We start from the raw sequence: 14,866 nt of genomic DNA on the forward strand, positions 1-14,866 counted from the left end.
AAGACTCACTGGAGCACGTGAAGCAGAATTGAAATATGTTAAAGAACAGAATGAGCTTGAGTTACTTAAATCTAGCGAGTCTTCTTCTATTGAAACCCGTAAGTTCAAAGATATGGTTGATGCTATTGGAGCAGGAACCCTACAGGCCATGGCTAATGCTGGACCTGAGATGCAGGTGAGACTTTTGTCTTCTCTGGGACTAAAAACAACTCTGATCACTGATGGCAGTTCTCCTGTGAATCTTTTCAATACAGCTCAAGGTTTAATTGGTGGTCTGGTACCTGCTAAATCAAAACGATCTAAAGATGATGATGATGATGATTACTCAGTTTAAGACGAGCCTTTCTGGGGTTTTTTTATTTCGCTAAAAGTTAATTTATTACGTGGAGAAAAAGACAAATGAATTCGGTATGTGTGCAAAGTAACATTAGAATAAGTTTGAAAATTTAATACTAGAGATGTTTAGTTTAATGTTGTGTAGAAATGTAAAGATATATGAAAACTAGACTTTCATTATGATTACACATTAAGCGACCATGGGTAGAGTTTGACCAAGTTTATATAGTTGTAATCTTTATATTTATATTGAAGAAACTCTGTGATACAATATATATTGTGCTAACAATAGCTAAACGATTTTTTTTCGGCACTTAAAGTTGTTATTTTTTTTTTATTGTTACTTGAAAGCATTATGTCATGAATTATAACCCATATTTCATTATCATATGCCATTAACCTATTAACTGTAAACTATTTGTACCATTTTTTGTTTTGAATAAAATATAAATGAAGATGTGGTAGCTTTCTGTTAACATTTCTTCACACCTGTGAAGTAAATGCACAAGGACATGAGGTTATTTATCAATGTTGTAATGTTTGAGCTTGTCAAAAAAACACATCAGGTCAACCCAGTTCAATACCTTATTTTAACCTATATCAAAGAGTCCATTTCACCATTCACAATTACTTATAACGAAAGGAAATTGAATGAAATGATTTCCAAAAGTATTTAAATGCCCCTTAGACCAGCCACATAACTTTTTTTTATACGCATACATTGGCATGTGGTCATATATTGTCCCCCGCCTTTCGAAGAAAGCAGGGGACTATTAAAATGGGTTCGTCCGTCTGTCTGTCTGTCCGTCTGTCTGTCCGTCACACTTTTTGGGACACAATAACTCTCTTCCTAATTGAGCTAGAATGTTCAAACTTGGTGTATGTGTTTATTAGGTCAATGCCTTGATGGAGTTCGAAGATGAGCATTTTCCGCTTAGGGTAAGCAGAGATAAGCAATTTGATTGGTTGATGCTTTGGGACACGATAACCCTCTTCCTAATTGGGCTAGAATGTTCAAACTTGGTGTATGTGTTGATTAGGTCAATGCCTTGATGGAGTTCGAAGATGAGCATTTTCCGCTTAGGGTAAGCAGAGATAAGCAATTTGATTGGTTGATGCTTTGGGACACGATAACTTTTAATTGAGCTAGAATGTTCAAACTTGGTGTATGTGTTTATTAGGTCAATGCCTTGTTTTTTTGTAATTGATCGGCTGTTAACCATATTTTTGTTGGATATGGATTTGAATTTGACGCTTGATACTACTGTCCTACTGTTCTGCTCCTAAGCTGGGCTAATGAAGATGGGCATACACCATACAGTGTGCTATGAGGGAAATTTTCCCCGGACAGCGGCATTACGGCCTACTCTTATATCGAATTCCAACTGTCGAGGGATCTTTTATGTGCACGTCAATGTGTACAAGGGACCTCGTTTTTTTGTCCCATCCAAATGACTAGCCAGCTGTCCTTGTCAGGCCCTCCGTCCTGCATCACTGACAAGGGGGGAACCATGCCGGATCAGTTTCCTCCTGTTGTTTATCCCACTATAAACTCACTGTAAGCAAACATTATTCTTGTTACTGAACTAATTTAAGATTAAGAGTTTTTGTCCCCCGCCTTTCGAAGAAAGCAGGGGACTATTAAAATGGGTTCGTCCGTCTGTCTGTCCGTCCGTCTGTCTGTCTGTCACACTTTTTGGGACACAATAACTCTCCTTCTAATTGACCTAGAATGTTCAAACTTGGTGTAGGTGTTTATTAGGTCAATGCCTTGATGGAGTTCGAAGGTGAGCATTTTCTGCTTAGGGTAAGCAGAGATAAGCAATTTGATTGGTTGATGCTTTGGGACACAATAACTTTAGTTCTAATTAAGTGAGAGTGATGAAACTTGGTGTATAGTTTCATTACATCAATACCTTGACTAAGTTCGATAATGAGCATTTTCTGCTCAGGGTAAGCAGAGCGATAAGCAATTTGATTGGCCGAGACTTTGGAACACAATAACTCTCCTTCTAATTGAGCTAAAATGTTCAAACTTGGTGTAGGTGTTTATTAGGTCAATGCCTGATGGAGTGTGAAGATGAGCATTTTCTGCTTAGGGTAAGTAGAGATAAGCAATTTGATTGGTTGATGCTTTGGGACACAATAACTTTAGTTCCAATTAAGTGAGAGTGATGAAACTTGGTGTATAGTTTCATTACATCAATACCTTGACTAAGTTCGATATTGAGCATTTTCTGCTCAGGGTAAGCAGAGCGATAACCAATTTGATTGGCCGAGACTTTGGAACACAATAACTCTCCTTCTAACTGAGCTAGAATGTTCAAACTTGGTGTAGGTGTTTATGAGGTCAATGCATTGATAGAGGGTGAAGATGAGCATTTTCTGCTTATGGTAAGTAGAGATAAGCAATTTGATTGGTTGATGCTTTGGGACACGATATCTTTAGTTCTAATTAAGTGAGAGTGATGAAACTTGGTGTATAGTTTCATTACATCAATACCTTGACTAAGTTCGATGATGAGAATTGTCTGCTTAGGCTAAGGAGCAATAAGCATTTTGATTGGTCAAGACTTTGGAACCTAACAACTCTGCTTCTAATTGAGCTAGAATTTTTAAACTTGATGTAGATGTTCATCTTGACTGAGTTTAATGATTAACATATCGAGCTAAAGCTAAGCAGAGATAAGCAATTTCCTTGGTCGATGCTTTGGGACAAGATAACTTTGATTCTATCTGATAGAGAGTGGTGAGACTTAGTGTATAGTTGATAATCAGTTTGATTGCTTGATACTTTTGAAAAAAATAGATGTGCGATTAATTAACATGTGTCATCTATTTATTTGGGGATCTCGGCGGGGGACATCAGCCTCACTGTTGGCTTGTTGTTGTTGCCCCCGTCCGTCCGTCCACAGGCTCTAGAGGCTAGAGTTAATATCCCATTGACTTTAAATTTATACACAGTGTTTGAGGTCATGATACGAAGAAGCCTATTTTTTCAGCGATTTCCGATAATTACTGCCTGAGTTATGGCCATTGATCACTCTGAAAAATCTTGTGGACACTAGCTCTGGAGGCGAAAGTTAATATCCGATTGACTTAAACACAGTGTTTAAAGTCGTCAGACGAAGAAGCCCAGTGATTTTTAATGATTTCCGATAATTACTACCAGTGTTATGGCCCATAATCACTTTGCAAAAAATCTTGTGATTGACTTTAGATTGATTGATACATAGAGTTTAAGGTCTTGAGATCAACAAGTATATTGATTTTCAATGAATTTTGATAACTTGAACAGCTAAATCCATATTAAATGTTTCGTATACTAAATGTTGCCTTGGGGCAGAACTAAAAGCCAAACAAATTCTAATGATTCTCTGATAATTACTTAATGAGTTGTTACTCTTAATCAGATTTTAGTGTATTATAAATGTTTCATTACCAACAATAGAAAAAATATGCGATTTAGCTGCTGTGGGCGTATGTTTCGTTGCCAGGCAACCTATCTTCTTACAAAATGTACATGATTTATATATGCTCCCCAGGGGCGTACATAAGGATTTTGTTTGGGGGGTGTTTAGCCAAAATGCGACCGACTGATGCACATACCCCCAGTACGAGTGACGCAGTCAGGAACCGCGCACCACAGGTGCGAGTTTTCTAGGGGCCATGTGCAGAGCGGATCTAGAAGCTGGGGACAGGGGTGGGGTGGGGGTGGTTCCAAATCGAGGGCGCCATCCACAATCCCACACCACAATGAATGTCAACAAAATACTGGCTATACCATTAAGCGTCCCATTAGAACATAGATAGTATTGTATAATTATATAGTTATTCGCCGATCGTTGTCTCGCTGGAAAGCAGTTTTATTTAAGTTGACAAAAAGTTGGTGTCATATGATGATTGTTCCTATAACACTGAGCAACCTGAGAAAATTTTGAAAAATTGAGTCAATATCTTGGCATTTGAGGTCATTGCTGGGAGAAAGTCTTGAGGACGAGAGGACCAAAAATGTGAGCCAATGGGACAGAATCTCGAGATCTGCCCCTGTCAATTCCGCCTGTTTCGCAAGAGTTGACAACATTTGTATAGTCTGACGACCCACATACCAGTATAACGGGGAGGTCACTATAATCGTGAATATGATAGTGCTGTGAGAGTATAAGAAACGGAGGGAATAGAAGAATAATGTTATAACGGAATCGAGCGTCGCAGACGCGAAAAAAATTCAGATATGTAACCGAGCTTTTAATTTTTCGGAACTGGGCCTGAAAATTTTAGCCATTGTCATGGCAAATGGAACCAAATTCTCGCTAACAAGAGCATAAGAAATGAGACATTATGTCTGAGACCGACTGCGGTGAGTACTATTTTTGAGACAGACTATTTTTTTGCCATAAGGGAAAAACATTTCATAGAACAACATACTCAACACAGAAGAAGAGTGACAAACATTTTTTCAAACATGACAAGCAGACATGTTATTTTATACTATAGTTTTGTGTGACGTATGCAATTTAGGCTCACGGATTCACACAAATACATAATATTTGGGATCTATTCTGGCATTGTTTGTTTACCTCATAGAGTCGCCGATGCATAATTTTGAGACCGACTGCAGTGACTGCACTTATTTTGAGACCGACTATTTTTCTCCCTGGGGGAAAATTTGTTCATAGACAAACATACTCACAACAGAATAAGAGTGAAACACAACATTTTTTCAAACATAAGTTGACAAGGTTATTTTACACTACAGTTTTGCGTGAGTAGCGTGACGTATGCAATGAGCACTTATTTTGATATCGACTGCTCTTATTTTGCGACCGACTGCACTGATTTTGCGATCGACTATTTTTCTTCCTGGGCCCCCCCCCCCCACATTTACGCCCCTGATGCCTCCATTGCATTTGGATTTATTATGTCGTTGACCCTGTCCTCCGTTCACATTTGTTTTTGGTCTAGACTTGAAATATAGGTTTATGTCCAAAAGATCTTAAATTGGTTCCTTTGGATATTGGCTAGCTACAAATGTCGTACCGTTAAACAGGTCTAAGACTCCTTGCGCAAGTACAAATAGGTTCAAACGCACAATTGTCAACACATATCATTACAGTTTGTATTGAAATAAGTAATTCTATCACAAATAGTGAAGACGGAACCCCTAAAATAGTTATTGAACAGTTTTTCTTTGTGGTAATTATATATGCGTTCTACATTTTCAAAGCGACATTTCTTTTAATGTAAGCCGCCATGACACCAGTCAGATGAAATCTCGCCAAATTTCGCGTAACAGTTTGGTTTCATCAAATCATATAATTATGCGGTAAGACATCACCTTTATTTCAATGGGAATTTGGTTATTATAAGTTAAGCAATGTGCAGTACAGTTTGGGGTCAATTTATGTGTAAATTAAGGTGGCTATAGGCTCGTAAACTTTTTGTAGTCATTTGACTAAAAAAAACTTGCGCAAAGGAACTCCATAGGACGAGCCACTACTGTGGCTAGAGTAATTGAAGGCGGAAGACATCAGTAGTGGAACCATTTCTAGGTATTGGCATGCATCGGATCCTAGATTGTGTTCCCACTAGAGGTCACAATTCTCATCCGATTTTAAAAACTGTGTTCAAATATATGACCATTACACCATAATTACGAGTGAGTTCGAATTTTGTGAAATCTGACTGAAACTGTCCGACAAAATTGCCACTCTCCTGTACACAAATAGTGTTAATTAATGTCTAATTAATACTTTAGAAAACATTTCAGGCCTAACGAAAGACCTGCAATAGGCAGATTTAGCTCTTGCAGAATGCATGTTTAAATAATGCATATAAATTTTATACAGATCAGGGGATGACTTGTCGTTCGAGCATTCACATTGTTCAACAAAGTAAAACAAGGCGCATATTAATATTAGAGCAATTTTAGCATATATGGTATCAAAGCATGCATATCTGGTATCATCAAAATGTAAGTCTACCGGGTATCTGGTGGGGAGTGTGTATGTGAGGGCTTCGATACTGGGTATGGATTCTTGAGCTAAAACCACTTAAAACTGCTTGGAAGTTGTTCAGCACCACCACAGGTATCAAGAATGATCACTGCCAGACAATGTGTACGGTGGGTTACCCCGACAGACACGACGAAAATACCACGCCCCCCCCCCCCCAACTAGACTAGATTAGCTGAAGTCCGTACCACCTAAAAGTGCTTGGAAGTTGTTCAGCACCACCACAGGGATCATGAATTACCACTGCCAGACAGATATTGCGGTGGGGTACCCCTGAAAGAAACGCCCAAAATGCCCCACCCCGCAACTAGGCTAGATTAGCTAAAATATGTACCACTTATAACTGCTTTTGTGTTGTTCAGCTCCACCACAGGAATCATGAATGATCACTGCCAAACAGATTGTACGGTGGGTTACCCCTAACAGACACGCCCAAAATGACACGCCTCGCAATTAAGCTAGAGTGGCTGAAGTGTGTAACACTTAAAACTGCTTGGAAATTGTTCAGCACCCCATTGCTAGAGAGTTTGTTTGGTGGGGTTCTCCCAAGAGACACGACGGCCAAGCGCCCCCTCCCAAAAATTTGGCTTTATCAGCTCGGTCAGACTTATCGAGAATTCTGGGTATTACATATTTTCATGAGTATGTAATATCTATTAAAGATTAAGTAATCGTATGAAGAATAATTAGTAGTTGTTCAACTCAGTGACCACTGACATACGAACCATAAAGTCCAGTTGCCAAACCCCATTTTAAGCCTTGACATGGAAATATAGCCCACCTAATGTTTATTGGTGGATTATATATCTTCTATATGTGTATAGCACGCGCGCGCTGTATCATACGGCCTATCATGGAGTCAACTGGCGTGGTTTCGAATCCCCGGCTGTACGTGACAAGGAGTAGGGTCGCCTGTCCAACCTCGTGGGTTTTCTCTGGGTCCTCCGGTTTCCTCCCACTGCTAAAGATCCCTACGCGCAAGCGAATTATTGAAATAAAAGTAAACCATAATTATGTTAGTCCCAAAATGACCTAGTTTGTGTCGAGTTGACGTTAAAACCCATTTCTCTCTCTCTCTCTATATGTGTATCTTCAGAATTGGGGAAATTTATATATTCAAGATGGCTGACATGAGGCGATTTCTGGTTATTTAGTAGGGTAAAATATGTGGCAGCTGCTCTCGGACCTCGGTTTGAATATGTTTATAGAAGAATTCGACCCTCTGAATCCAATGAGCTAGGGTATTCCTCCTGAAAGTGATGGTTAATTCCGCAAGAGGGCCAAATTCAAAATGGAGGCCCATTTTAGAGGGAAGCTCGTAAAGTTCACTAAAAAGATGTGCAATATATTGAAATGTAGGTTTTGAGTGGATTATATGTCTTTAATATGTGTATATTCAGAATCTGGGTAATGCCACCCTGGCACCCTTCGGAAAATTTAAATATTCAAGATGGCCGACATGAGACATTTTCTGGTTATTTACTTTAATTTAGTTGGGTAAAAGTCGGGACAGATTCTCTCGGACCTCGGTATGAAGCTGGTTTATATCGTAATTTGACCCGCTGAATCCAATGAATTTTGCTATTCCTCCTAAAAGTGATGGTAAATTCCGCTAAGGGGCCAAATTCAAAATGGAGGCTTATTTTGGAGGGAACCCCATATAGTCCCCTAACAAAGGTATGCAGTATATTAAAATATAGGTTTTCAGTGTCAGTTACTTCAGATATAAACATAAAAACATATTCCGACCAAAAGGTATTCCAGGTTGAGGTCATATTCAAAATGGCGGCCAATTTTGGCGAGACATAACGATGTTATTAATGTTTTAAACTATAAGTTTTCTGATTCGCCGAATTCATAGAGCGAATTGTCAAGGATACATTATGATTCACTATGACACCCTCACTATCAAAAAAAAAAACAGAGGGGAAGAAGGGATGGAAAATGTTTGCCAACCTCAGCTTTACCGGCGCGTATGAGTGACCTAATAACTGTCAAGACCTAAGGTTCACTACCGTTGCATGATAATGATGAAAGCAGAAGAATCAGACTGTTATACTGATTCAAATATTCCAGTGATTCAAGCCAGCGTAAGTTAGACTTTTACATGAGGTTCGACAAGCCCCAATTAGCCTTTATAAACATTTGCTTTCGGCTCACGATGACCCGATGGTTGATTCTGTTTGACCGTGTATAATTTGTGTCCTTATAAGAATACAAGGGACAGAATATCATCGGATTGGAATACCTTTTGGTCGAAACATGTTTTTTATGATTATATTTGAAGTAATTGACAACGAAAACCTATATTTCAATATATTACACGCCGTTTTAGGGAACATTAGGGGTTTCCTACAAAAATGAGCCCCCATTGTGAATTTGGCTTCCTACTGGAATTAGCAGTCACTTTTAGGAGGAACACCCAAGCTCGTCGGATTCAATGGGTCAAATTCTTACAGAAACTACCTTCATACCAAGGTTCGAGAGAATCTCTCCGGAATTTTACCCCACTAAATTAAAGTAAATAACCAGAAAATGTCTCATGACGGCCATCTTGAATATTAAAATTTCCCCAGAGTGGCATCATCCTTCAGCTTATGTAGCCTTGTTGCGGGGCGTGACATTTTGGGCTTTTTGTCATTGGTACCCCACGAACAAACTGTCTTGTAGTGGTCATTCTTGATTCCTGTGGTGGCGCTGAACAACCTCCAGTTTTAGGTGGTACCGACTTCAGCTAATCGAGCCTAGTTGCGGGGCGTGGCAATTTGGCCGGTCGTCAAGAGTGCCACACCGCACAATCTGTCTGGCAGTGGTAATCCATGATTCCTGAGGTTTTGCCGAACAACGTCCAATTAATTGTAGATCGTACGGACTTCAACGAAATTAGCCTAGTTGGGGGAGGGGGGTCGTGGTATTTTGGGCGTGTCTGTCATGGGTAACCCATCACAGTTGGGGGAGGGGGGTCGTGGTATTTTGGGCGTGTCTGTCAGGGGTAACCCATCACACAAACTGTCTGGCAGTGGTCATTCTTGATTGAGGTGGTGGTGTTGAACAACTTCCAAGCAGTTCTAGGTAGTACGGGCTTCAGCTAGACTAGCCTAGTTGGGGCGTGGCATTTTTGGTGTGTCTGTTAGTGTTAGGGGTAACCCACCGCACAAACTCCCTGGCAGTGATCATTCATGATTCCTGTGGTGCTGAACAACTTCCAAGCAGTTTTAGGTGGTACGGGCTTCAGCAAATCTAGCCTAGGTGGAGAGGGGCGGGGCTGGCATTTTGGGCATGTGCGTTAGGGGTAGCCCACCGCACAAACTGTCTGGCAGTGATCACTCATGATTCCTGTGGTGCTGAATGACTTCCAAGCAGTTTAGGCGGTACGGATTTAAGCTATTCTAGCCTAGCTGGGACGCGTTGCATATTGGATGTGTCTGTTCTGTTAGGGGTAACCCACCGCATAAACTGTCTGGCAGTGATCATTCAGGATTCCTGTGGTGGTGCTGAACAACTCCAAAGCAGTTTTAAGTGGTACAGATTTTAGCTAATCTAGCCTAGCTGTGGTCTGGCAATTACATAACTCTGTCGGGGGTACCCCACCACTGGAAATGTCTGTCAGAGTGTTTTTGTAATACTTGAAGATGTACGGTACACTGCCGTACCATTTTCATGTGGTAGACTTTTGAGCTAATCTAGCCCAAGAATTCATGCCCAGTATCGCAGCCCTCACAGCCACACCCACCACCAGATACCCGGCAGACTTACATTCTGATGATACCAGATATGCATGCTTTGATACCATATATGTGAAAATTGGTACACTTTTCAGCTAGGCTAACCTTCGTGGCTCCCGGTCTATAACTCGAGAAGTAATTATTGGAAATTGCTGAAATTCAATAGGCTTCCTTGTTCACTAATTTAAGTGATGCATATAAATTTCACACAGATCGGATGATACCTTTCATCATTCGAGCGTTCACAAGGTTCAACAAAGTTAAACAAGAGTGATAACTCTAGCAGTAATTATTGGAAATTGCTGAAATTCACTACTTTAAATAATTCATATAAATTTCATACAGATCAGATGATAACTTTTGTGCAGTAGCAATGTGCAGTAGCGGATCTAGATAGGGGTGTGTGTGTGTGTGGGGGGGGGGGTCCAATTCTAGGGCGCCACCCCAGCCACAATCCCACCCCACAATGAATGTCAAAAAAATACTGGCTATAACATTAAGCGTCCCAGTAGAACATAGACAGTATTGTATAATTATATAGTTGTTTGCCGATCGTTGTCTTGCTGGAAAGCAGTTTTATTTAAGTTGACAAAAAGTTTATGTCATATATGATTGTGCCTATAAGACTGAGCAACCTGAGAAAATTTTGAAAAATTGAGTCAATATCTTGGCATTTGAGGTCATTGCTGGGAGAAATTCTTGTGGACGAGAGGACCAGAAATGTGAGTAAATTAGACAAAATCTCGAGATCTGCCCCTGTCAATTCCGCCTGTTTTGCAAGAGTTGACAGAACTTTTGTATAGTCTGACGTCCCACGACCCACACAACTGTGCCAGTGGTACTACTGAAATTCAATAGGCTTCCTTGTTCACTAATTTAAGTGATGCATATAAATTTCACACAGATCGGATGATACCTTTCATCATTCGAGCGTTCACAAGGTTCAACAAAGTTAAACAAGAGTGATAACTCTAGCAGTAATTATTGGAAATTGCTGAAATTCACTACTTTAAATATAATTCATATAAATTTCATACAGATCAGATGATAACTTTTGTTGTTAAAGTGTTCACATGGTTCTACAAAGTGAAAGAAGGGCCATAACTTACGGAAATTGCTAAAATTCAATAGGATTCTTCTTTTCACTAATTTAAATAATGCAAATAAAGTTCATACAGATCGGATAGCTTCTGTGGTTAAAGTGTTCACAGGGTTCAATGAAGTGAAACAATTAATAAAAAGGGCCAGAAACCTAATTAACGGAAATTGCTGAAATTCAATAGGGTTCTTTGTTTCACTAATCTAAATAAATAAATATACAGATCGGATGATAACTTTTGTTGTTAGGTCATTCACCAAAGTGAAACAAGCGCCATAACTATAGAAGTAATTAACGGAAATTGCTGGAATTCAACAGGCGTCTTCGTTTCACTAATTTGAAATGAAATGAAATGGGGTTTAACGTCCTACTGTTCTGCTCCTATACTGGGCTAATGAAGACAGGCATACGCTATACAGTGTGCTATGAGGGAAATTTTGCCCGGGCAGCGGCACTATCGCCTACTCTTATATCGAATTCCAACTGCCAAGGGATCTTTTACGTGCATTCCAATGTATACACGGGACCTCGGTTTTTCGTCTCATCCGAAGGACTAGACAGCTGTCCCTGTCAGGCCCTCCGTCCTGCATCACTGACAAGGGGGAACCACGCCGGAAAATCTGGATGAACTTTCTCGGCCAATGCAGGGATCGAACACCCGACCCCCAGGCTAGCGAGCCAGCGTCTTACCCACTTAGCCACGTGATCCCCCACTAATTTGAAGGATGCACGAAACTGTGGGTAATCCACTAGAAACATCAATGTAGATTGGTTAATCAAATGTCTGACGTCATAGGGTCAAAAGCCGCTCGTATGACCTTTGACGCGCCCTCCCAAAACAACTGGCCAGATCTTCATGTAGCGTAGGCCATCGAAAGTATTAAAAAAAACGAAACGAAATAAAGATCTGGGTCCGTATTCAAAGGTTTTCTTACAGTTAAGTAAAAATACTTAATTTTTCCACTTAACCAAGTGTCTTACCTTAAATCGGTATTCAAAGGCTCTATTTGACATATACTTGGCTATGTAAAAACTTAGTTGTCATCACTAGAATACGCCCACATTTTCGAGAGATGGATAGAGAACAAGCTAAAAAGAAAGTGATTTTTCTAACAATCAAGGGCCATAATTCAGGAAATTACAATTCGATATGCGCAAATATCGAAGGAACCGAAATCTTTGGGTTATAAACTTACATTTCAAGTTTCAACAAAATCGGATAAAAATTGTGATCTCTAAAGGGTCCACAACCTTGATATACCATATTTTTACGCTATTTGAGAACGAGGGGCGGCCATTTTGTCTGTCAGTTTTGGGCCGATTTTCACGAAATACGAACTCAGTCGTCCTTAGGGTGTAACGGTGATATAATAATACGTCTTTTTAAAAATCGGATAAACATTATGACCTCTATAGGGTCCACAAGCTAAAAACGCGATTTTTCGTACAATCAGGGGCCATAAGTCAGGAAGTTACGGTCCGATACCCGCGAATATCGAAAGGAACTGGGATCTTTGGGTTATAAGCATACATTTCAAGTTTAAACCAAATCGGATAAAAAATTGTGACCTCTACAGTGTTCACAAGCTAAAAATGTGATTTTTCGTACAATCAGGGGCCATAATCCATGAAGTTACAGTCCGATACATGCCAATTTCGAAAGGAACCGAGATCTTAGGGTGATAAACCTATATTTCAAGTTTCGTTGAAAATGTGGGCGTATAAAAACAATAGATTTCAATAGCAGTTATCGAATAGTGGTAGTATAATGATGAATATTGTATAAAAACAATAGATTTCAATAGCAGTTATCGAATAGTGGTAGTATAATGATGAATATTGTAAACTTTATTATAACGAAAAGAAAATAACATATTAGCAATACGCAGGGCTATTGGCACAGGGGCGTACATAACGATTTTGTTTGAGGGGGTGTTTAGCCAAAATGCGACCGACTGATGCCCATACCCCTAGTACGAGTGACGCAGTCAGGAGGCGAGCACCACAGGTGCGAGTTTTGTAGGGGCAATGTGCAGTAGCGGATCTAGATAGGGGTGTGTGTGTGTGTGTGTGGGGGGGGGGGGGTGTCCAATTCTAGGGCGCCACCCCAGCCACAATCCCACCCCACAATGAATGTCAAAAAAATACTGGCTATAACATTAAGCGTCCCAGTAGAACATAGACAGTATTGTATAATTATATAGTTGTTTGCCGATCGTTGTCTTGCTGGAAAGCAGTTTTATTTAAGTTGACAAAAAGTTTATGTCATATATGATTGTGCCTATAAGACTGAGCAACCTGAGAAAATTTTGAAAAATTGAGTCAATATCTTGGCATTTGAGGTCATTGCTGGGAGAAATTCTTGTGGACGAGAGGACCAGAAATGTGAGTAAATTAGACAAAATCTCGAGATCTGCCCCTGTCAATTCCGCCTGTTTTGCAAGAGTTGACAGAACTTTTGTATAGTCTGACGTCCCACGACCCACACAACTGTGCCAGTGGTACTACTAACATAACTAGGCAGTTCAGTATAACCGTGAATATGATAGTGCTGAGACAGTATAAGACAACAGAGGAGTGGAAGAATGATGTTATAATGGAATCGAGCGCCGCAGTTGCGAAAAAATTTCAGATGTGTAACCTAGCTATTAATTTTTGGGACCGACTATTTTTCTCCCTGGGGGAAATTTTGTTCTTAAGACCTACATACTCACAACAGAATAAGAGTGAAACACATCATTTTTTCAAACATGATAAGTTGACAAGGTTATTTTATACTAAAGTTTTGCGTGAGTAGCGTGACGTGTGCAGTGAGCACCTATTTTGATATCGACTGCTTTTATTTTGCGACCGACTGCACTGATTTTGCGACCGACTATTCTCCCCCCCCCCCCCCACATTTACGCCCCTGTATTGGCATTAACGTTAAACTGAACAAATCATTCGGTGTTGTTTATCAATCTCACATTTGAGAAATTCATAGAAATTGTGTCAGTTCCTAAACTTTAGAATCCCAAAGGCTTGGCCATGACGGTATATTGTAAATCATTGGTGGCACGCTTCGGTCAGCAGTCATCATCATAGTTGTAAATTTATACAAACGAAGACAAGAACATGTAGCAATAAAAAATTTAAACCTTGTATTATAAGGTCCATGGTATATGGGAAAGAACATGTAGCAATCAAAAACTTCAAATATGTATATACATGGACCTTGGATAATAGGCATATAAATTTCATACAGATCAGATAACTTTTGTCGTTAGAGCGTTCAACAAGGGCCATAACTCTAGATGCTGAAATTTAATAGGCATCTTGGTTTCATTAATTTAAATGATGCATATAAATTTCATACAGATCGGATGATAACTTTTATAATCAGATCGTTCACAAGGTGCAACAAAGTGAAACAGGGAACATAATCCAGAAGAAATGAACGGAAATTATTGAAATCAAATAGACATCTTCACCTCACTAATGTAAACATATCAATTTCAAAACAAATGAGATGATAAATGTCTGTGGAGTGTTCACAAAAAAACATGTGGGCGTATAAAAGGCATCTTTTATTTTGAACTCTCAAATGGTTCTAAACATGGGTTCCACGTCGGCCGTATATGCCGGTTGAGACCTTCGGCTATGGAAAATGACCGTTCCTAGATCTGACCTAACGGTCATTTTGCACGCGGGAA

This window comes from Patella vulgata, chromosome 6 (genome assembly GCF_932274485.2).
Source record: "Patella vulgata chromosome 6, xgPatVulg1.2, whole genome shotgun sequence".
NCBI classification, from domain to species: domain Eukaryota; kingdom Metazoa; phylum Mollusca; class Gastropoda; family Patellidae; genus Patella; species Patella vulgata.